General features: G+C 36.8%; 1 protein-coding gene across 1 annotated transcript in view; it reads right to left on the bottom strand.

Annotated features, from left to right (window-relative positions):
• The window catches only part of LOC125679644 (low-density lipoprotein receptor-related protein 4-like), a 408,142-nt gene that overhangs the window by 107,980 nt on the left and 291,000 nt on the right, over nucleotides 1-9,162 (bottom strand). The window lies entirely within an intron of this gene.

The following is a 9,162-nucleotide window of genomic DNA, read 5'->3' as shown; positions in this document are numbered from 1 at the left end:
TTCCAACATGGAAAACGATGTTTCATTGTTCACGATAAAACCTTTCCCATGGAACCAGGATCGGTTTATAAATGAATAACAATTAAAATCGTATGCACTCAAATAAGCAGCAAGTGAACTCAATTTCAATTACGCAAGATAAACCGACAACAGGTACCGGAAAAGTGTTTAGAGAGACACAGAGACTGCATAATGCGGCATGTTATTAGTGATATTTTAATTGCTTTAATCTAATTAAAAGGAAAAACATCGAGGTACCTGTGCATGTCACGTTGTCTGTGGAGAGTCGGAAACCTTCAGCACAGAGACACCTGGGACCCGCAGGAGTCTTAACACACATATGTTGACAGCCTTTCGAGGAACATGGATCTGTTTTGTTTGCAAATGTATGCATGATACATGTATATAGGTTATTCGTATTGGAGTTTTACGAAGAGGCTTACTTTTACAATAGACGGCTAACTTTTACAATTTAAAAGGATCAACTCCAACTACAGAAATTGGACCGAAATATATACAGACTGCTTCAGTAAAAACACCAATCCGATAATAATGTTTTTAAACAGAGTATTGTAAACTTTTTAGCAACTCTTATTCTTTCTACATGTGTTCAACACTTTTGCAATGCACTACTAGTTTTAATTTTTTATTAAGTTAAATTGATCGAAATTCAAATTTAATCAATTAACTGCGAATGACGAGCTGAGAAATACATAAAGGGACCCAGAAAATTGTCATAAAAAGAAAGAGTGGTTTTAAGTTTTACTGTACATCATAAATGTACCATAGCGCGCTCAATGTAAGCAGGCGAACTAAAGTTATCCTGACATTTCTAAATACCCACAAAGCTTAAACGTTCTCTATATATCACATCCTCGGATTCTGACTCCACCTGGAACAAAGCAACCCCCATCCACATACACAGACATCTTTGAATGGCAGCTCTATACTAGACTAAAAAAGGTGTGGGGTAAGCTTGTTGAGATATATGTTTTTATAGCCCCTCCCTCTCATTTTCCAAATAATGCTACGTCCTTGTTTCTTTCGTGTTGAATCTCCAGGTCTAAATGCGAAGACAACCAAATACGTTATGTGTAATTGTATGTACACGTATACGTATACATGTATATCAATATATTAAGTAGAATCAACAATGTTTGTGATAAATCAATAACTCATGAATATTGGCCCCCAAGAAAATCGATTATTCTCTAGTACACGTGTATATTCTATACATTATCGATATAAGCATTTGACATGTGCCTGTGTTTTAGAAATGCCGTACCCCGTGGATAACCGGATTAGAATAGGTCCTTGCTTGTCTTAATAGGCGACTAAATGGGGCGATCCATCCGAGAAGACTGGAAAATCCGAGGTCCCGTGTGACAAAAAGTGTGGCACGATAAAGATCGATCGCTGCTCAAAGGTCGTGAGCGTCGAGCAAGGGCCTACATAGGTGAAGTACCACAAATGTAAACTCAGTTTATATTTCGCGCTCAGCGCCTTAGTAGTGAGGTTTTTTATCGTGCCAACACAGGCCGGGGCATGGGAACTCTATTTTTAAGGTCATACCTGAACGACCCGTGATTCATACTTCTAAATGCCGAGCGTTTGGCGAAGTAGCAATCACTACCTATGTTGTCTTAGGTTTGTCATCATCTTCGCTAGCCTAGGGTTTACGATCCCCCCGCTCCTATACAACCCTTGGCTACGTTAGCACGATTTTCGTGACAACAATTTCCTTCATATGCTTGGATACAGGCCAAATCCCCTGCAGAGAGCGTGTTACGTTAGAATATATGCAAGACGAAGGGATGTGTAAACAATTAGTTATTGTCTGCAGAACACTTCCATTTAATTAGATTCTAGTAGTTTGCATACATCATGGAAGTGTGTAGACTGTGCAATGAGTATTTGCCTACGAATTCCTTTTATTGATTTACATATTTAAAACAGTGTAACTCACTGGTTGCAGCTATATTTATTTTAATAACACACAGAGTGTAACTGAAAAAACACATTTTCATTGGTTGAACATGATGTAAACCAAACAGTTTGTTTTCTCCATCCGCTAGAGGGCGCCACTCAAAGCTACAAAAATCGTTCTAACGCAGCCAAGGGTTGTAGAGAAACGGAGCGGATCGTAAACTGGTTTGTAATATGATTGAAAAATTCTCGAGAGGACGTTAAACAATATCTAATCAATCAATATTAGGTTTGACGCGGCCATGACACGAGCGGGGCTTGAATTCACGACTTCCGTTACGCAGCGAACACTCTACTACTGAGTTACCAGGATCCCATATGAGTGAAAAATTATCGAGTGGGATGTTAAACAATATATATAACAAATGAATGTGGTAAAGTCTGTGAATTTTGCAAATACCAATCCCATTTTTTTCATATTTGGAGTTGGCCCCTTTAAATTGTGCAAGTCAGCCGTCGATTGTAAAAGTAAGCCTATTCGTAAAACTCCACAATAAAGATTTAAAAACAATGTAATCATGGGAGAATAATGTAATCGGCGATTGCATAATCTGGTGATGTCATTTTACAATATACCTATTTGCAGCATACTGCACGTAACTTATCAATTTCATTCAGCTGGGTGAGTTTCTGTATAACAAATGCAAAATACTACATCCACAAACTGTAAACCGCATGCAAAATGCATTAAAAATTGACGGCTGGGTGATGCAACTTTCCCAAAAGAATTGACGATGTATCCAACTTTAATCAGTATTTAGCAATACACAATTTCTTCGTTGTTATGATTTTCATCCCGCCCATTTATATTCTTTAAATTGGACTGACATATTGATATTAGAAGTTGATTATGCACAGTTGTAAATAGATATTAAAAATCAGAATGACACATTGGGTCAAATGCTGTCTGACGTGTTTCATACCGATTGTTAAGCCGTTCTTGGCACACTGATTTTGACTGCGGATAACTCCGTTTACCTGATCAGGATATGGGGCTCACGGCGTGTGTGACCGGTCAACAGGGGATGCTTACTCCTCCTAGGCACCTGATCCCACCTCTGGTGTGTCCAGGGGTCCGTGTTTGCCCAACTATCTATTTTGTATTGCTTGTAGGAGTTATGAGATTGATCACTGCTCATTATCTTCACCTTGCATTATATACAAAACAATCATTTACTGCTAGCGCTTTCTCCATGTCTACATGGTTCATCAGGCAGTTCAGAAAAGTGTTTAGCAACGTCTTTATTGTGAGGTCAATAAACGAGTCCTTTATGACGTCAAAATAATGTTAACGGGTAGCATTTGGTAATTGTCTATAATTCCCACATATTTTGTAAAAATATTATGCTAAATTGTATCGTCGACTGACCAGTTTCGGTGACCTTAGTGATAAAATGCGATTTTCTTATTAATCACTTGGATTAAATGAATAAATAATACACCTACCTTTAAAGTAATTAAATTCCTTTACTTTCATCCAAAAATTCCAACTCCATTGGTACGTTAATTGAATATATTTTCGTAACAAAACACATGTCACGTTTTGCTCCTAAAACGGTGACGTCACCTATTTCGGTGACCATTGTTAATATATGTTTGCCAAGAGTTTGTAACTGTTAAAACGTATACACAGGAGGAATGTGCAACTAAACGTAAATTAATAAAATAACATAGTGTAGAATCCTAGACTTTTGGTATACTTTATATTAATTTGAAGGTTTGCTTGAAAATGTAATAAGAAAATGGGCTTATTTTAGGTTTGCTTGTGTTGATTTTTTGCTTTCTCTCTTTCTAGTTGTTCATTTTCGGGAAAAAAATGAAGATGTATTCTATATATGTTTGCAAACACCACGGCGAAATTGATGACGCAATCTACTCCCGGAAACGACAACGCGAACACGTAAACAAAAGGTCACCGATTCTGGTCAGTCACCGAAATAGGGCAATCAATGATAATAAAGATTTGGTTTGGGGAGTTATTTCATTTTCAGTCCACATTTTAAAGAACGGGAACCACCTCCGCATTCCGCAAAATGTTCACTACATGGTGTGTTCCGCACACTAGGATCTTTAATTTGTTGTTTATGCACCACTATAAAGATTTAAAAATAATGTAAACATTGTTTATACACCCTCACTCGCGCATTAAGTTTGTTCGTTTGTCCTCTGTAGGAGTTGGTAAATTTACGACGTTGCTAAACAATTTTTGTATATTTGAACTTCCTGATTGTTTCTTATGGAATGTGTCATTCCACACACACACACACACACACACACACACACACACACATTATGCAATTCTTAGCATGCGAAAGGCCGGGGTTCGAATCCCGGCCGCAACAGACCTTAGTCGTTAAAACAGGTAGTGACAGTTCCATCGCCAAACGCTTGACATCAGGCGGTAGAATTTCACCCTGACAACACCCCCTATCCACATCATAATAATGTTTGAACCTGTTGGTTCACTGATTTTAAACATGAGACTAAGTTCATAATCGTATCTTGCTTGATGCAGTTCAATCAATGTCAAGAGCAGTTGACCCATGGGAGAAATAATAATCGATAGATTTTTAAATGTAATGCTGGTAGACCAAGTCAGCGAAAAAAGAAAGGAGAATGTTGAAAGTATGAAAACCTGTAAATCAATTACTGGCTATAGGATGTGTTCTAAAGTTCTTAATAGAAAAAAACCACCAAGAAGAGTACACTGAACACCATTCTTATCAAGTAACTCATGTTTCTGCATTGCGTATCTCATTATTTGAAAATTGAACCATGACTTCATGCTTAACATTGTGAGGATAAAAAATCCGTGGTTGAGTTGTCATCACAGAACAAGGCTGTTGCCCCTTCAAAGATGAAGATGTAAAAGTAAAGGGAAAACAGATGACACAGCATCCTCTTTAAGGTGCATGGAACTGTAGCCTAATGTAAGCCATTCCTATTTTTATCCTACCAGAAAAAGGCAGACTGTTTTTCCGTTAGGGTAAGCATTCTGGCAATTTTGTTTATGGAATATTGTATAAGGCATCTATCATACGTTTAAAAAAAATGCCATATAAATATCCAAAAGTTACCAGTAAGAGTGACATAATAACAGGGAGCATTTCACTCTATGATTTGTGTGTTTAGATATTTAGATAGATTTACATTAGATAGATTGTATGACCGTTCTTGACACACTGATTTTGACTACGGATAACTCCGTTTACCTGATTACGATAAAGGACTCACGGCGGGTGTGATCGGTTGACAGGGGATGCTTACTCCTCCTAGGCACCTGATCCCGCCTCTGGTGTATCCAGGGGTCCGTGTTTGCCCAACTATCTATATTGTATTGCTTATAGGAGTTATTAGATTGATAACTGTTCGCTATCTTCAACTTTCATCACTGAAGAATGTCTAATGTATTGTATAATGTTGACAAAATGAATACTAACTGGATTATCTGTATTGTTAAACAGAGATTGAAAGATCAGTGTATTCAAGACTGGGTATCTAAATGTAATGAAACTTCTAAAGGTTATCGTGTAAGCGAGATATTACATGATATAAGAACACAAGGCATGTAAACAGTGCTCTACCTTAATTCAGCAGGACTTCAACAAAGGGCATGCAACTTGAATATTATAATAAAAAGCAACACATCTTCACAGGTTTGAGGTAAATCGTCGACTGCGAGACAGGTAGTTCGAAAAGGCTGAGTGAACTGGAGCTCCAGCTCAATGGTTTGGAATAGGACAGACCAGGTTCAAGGGTCATTTACATGAGTACATACATATACATCAATACGTTTCACTATATTCCTCCCCGTTTCATATGAAAAAGTATGGCATAATTTGAGGAATGTAACTCATGTACAACAATGCAGCAATAAAAATTTTTATTGCAGCAATAAAATCTCTATTTTACAACTATAAAACTGAAAACACCCTTTTAGACATACAAATGGTATTACACCTACCAACATACATAACACTTTAACAATGGTGTATGTGTATAATAATAAAGCACTAAAAAGGTATCTTCTACAACATGAATTCGGTCAGTAACTTAACAACAGACCTGTACTTCTGCAGGAAGATGCTATACAGCTAAGCAGCGGTATACTGATATGAAATATTCTACAACATGAACATGGCCAATAACTAAATTCCAACCCATCAGTTCTGCAGGAATTATTACAGTTCAGTTAAAGGGTGACCTTGTTAAGGAGGTATGCTACACCAGAGAAATTTGATGTGGATGAAAAGTGGAGGATATGTAAAACAATATTTTGAAGTTGAAATCTTTCAAATTTACTTTATTTTGTCAACAAATACAGTTTTAATAGAAAGTAATCTGGAAAAAAAATTAAAACCCCTGCTGGTCTCGAACTTGCGACCTACAGTTCAGCAGTCGGTATTCAAACCTAGTGAGCTACTCAGCTACGTATTGAAATTGAAAAGGAAAAGTCAAATATTGCTGATTTCGATTTTTTCATCCATGTTTTTACAGGAAGTCAGCCATTATGACGATGTAGAGTACTACCTTACAGTGATGACAACTCCTGAGTTTCTTTTAGCAGGTTATATTTAACATAAGTTGTGATGTTTCCTATAAACAGAGGTATAATGTTTTCACTTCTGGTTTAATATGATTATAAAAATTAACAGAAACCAACCACACTATCAAGATACAATTACTAATGGTACGCACGTATGATGGATACAGAAGTTTTAGCTTATAACCAATTATAACTAGGTTTCAAAATCATACAATCTCATATATATATATATATATATATTATATATATATATATATATATATATATATATATATATATATATATATATATATAAAGCACTGAAGAACCAACAACATTCAGTATCCAAAACTGTCGGATCTATATTAAATAGATACAATGGTCAGGGAAAATAATTATATAAAGCACTAGAATGACCAACGACATGAACAATTGGAATTGCCAAATTTTCAGGACAACCTGTCCCTTCGTCAGGACGTGAAAGGATTACATTATGGAGAAAACACAAATATAATTAACAATAAGCACTAAAGCTACACTACAAAACTAGCTAAACACTTTTCCAGCGGATTACATGTTGCAGGCTTTGTTATTGACTCAAAAAAGAATAACAATCAGGGTGTCTGGTCACCGTGGTATCAGTCGGTAAAGTGTGAAATTAATTAATGGAAGAACTAACTTGGCCGATCAAAAGGTGAAACAGTTAATTCGTACATCGTGGTATTCTCCCCTAGATCAAACTATTGAAAATCTAAATTTTAGATGATAGTAAATGAAATTGGCGTAATGTCTAAGCTATTGCTTACTTGTAAAAAGTAAAAATGGAACTTGTTGATGATGATTGCCAACGACATTGGCAGTGCTGGTACTGCTATGCATCCAGTTGGTGAAGCAAGGCGATGTATCGTTGATAATATGAGGCGGTACGCAGATATCTTTAGAGAAATAAAGTTATGAGAAATAAACCGTTGTCGTTTATCAGAGGGAGAATAACATTGTTATATCAGGAATAGGTTTAGCCAATGTTCATTCTAGCAAAGTCAATAATTTTGTTCATGCCGCTAGGACGGAATGCCGCGGTTGAGTTAAGGCTTTCCCCATAAAATCTTTAATACCAGTGCTGTACATAAATATACTTTACCACACTGGCACATTGCACGACGTCACAATGAAAATTACGTCATGACGAAGGTCATGACGTACATATCTACAGTCCTTTTGTGGTTGGAAATGTCAAAATATTGTTTCGTTATTTACCACCGCTGTCAAACGGTAAACTGCAATCGCGTAAAAGTTTCTGTCAAATCGGTTATATTAATTCTCTTTGATATTGAAAAAGTTTCAATTTCTTCTTTATCTAGCATACATGCCAAAGTAATATCCATATTATATTGTGATATTGATATCGCCCCTAATCTACATGTATAGTTACTTTCACAATGGACTCATTTGCATAAACAGGGTTTCCGTACATAAAAAATTCATCATTGGCACGATACCCCGAGGTTTTTAAGTGAAAGATGTTTCATTTATGTGACATGTGAACTTCAGTGCCAAAGGAAAGTTAGGGGAGCAAGTTCTGGCTTCAACAGAAAATATGTTTTTCAGGCTAGATTCAACTTCGTATGTGCAAAAATCGCGGCATCTTGCATATTCAATGCAAAAATTAGACATGTTGCAAGTCACAATAAACTTGCTCTCAGCACTTTTCAAATTAAGAAATTAATATGATTTGAAGTTATTTTAACTTCAACTTGCATTGATATCTGGATATCGTGCCAATTCTACGATTTATACATACACGATACGTTTTTATCTTGATATTTGATCTCGTGATAGAGAGTTGATGTTGAGGCTGTCGATCTGGTGAAAAATGTATAAGAGGTCAATATGCACTTAATGATATATACATATTGTTTTTGTATAAAAGGGCTGTGTTTACAGAATTTGTCACACATTGATCTGTTTATTAATGCTTTTTTCCTGATATATTTCTATGGCCCTACTTAACACAACTGCGGACTTTAGTGTGCATCCAGAATTTTTCTTTTTTCTTTCTATCTGTGGAGCTCCAGGTTTGGTTGTGATCAATAACCACGACAATCATGTCTTCCCATTTGTGGCCATCTAGGTTGAAATGTTCTCCAACAGGCTCAGTGATTCTTTTGGTTTTGATGGTCGACCGGTGGTTATTAATACGTTTGCGGAGATCTCCTGTTTCACCAACGTATTGCTTCTGGCATGCTTAGCAGCTTATGAGGTATATGCAGTTGTTTGTGTGGCTGGACGTGTTTCCGAAGATTTTGTAGTTACGTCCAGTTACAGGGCTTCTGAAAGTGTCAGTATCCTCGCTATGCTTGCACAGAAGGCACCTTTTGTCAGAACAAGTTCTAAAGCCCCCGTTTGGCAGTGGGTTGTCCAGTCTTGCTCTCACTACCATGTCATTGAGATTTCGAGGCCGTCTGAAGGCTGCCATTGGTTACTCTTTGAATACTGTTGCCATTCTTTCGTTGTTGTAAAGAACTGGCAGGTGTCTACGTAAGATGGCGTTGAGACTCTTCAAGACGGGATGGAAGGTAGTCACAAGTGGGACTCTGCTACTTTTTTCTCTTTTTTTGTATTGTAACAGGGTGTTTCGGTCTTTGCTCGAC

Source organism: Ostrea edulis, chromosome 2 (genome assembly GCF_947568905.1).
Source record: "Ostrea edulis chromosome 2, xbOstEdul1.1, whole genome shotgun sequence".
In the NCBI taxonomy this organism is placed as follows: Eukaryota; Metazoa; Mollusca; class Bivalvia; order Ostreida; family Ostreidae; genus Ostrea; species Ostrea edulis.
Note: the sequence above shows the minus strand (reverse complement) of the source record. Positions and strands in the feature narration are given on the sequence as shown.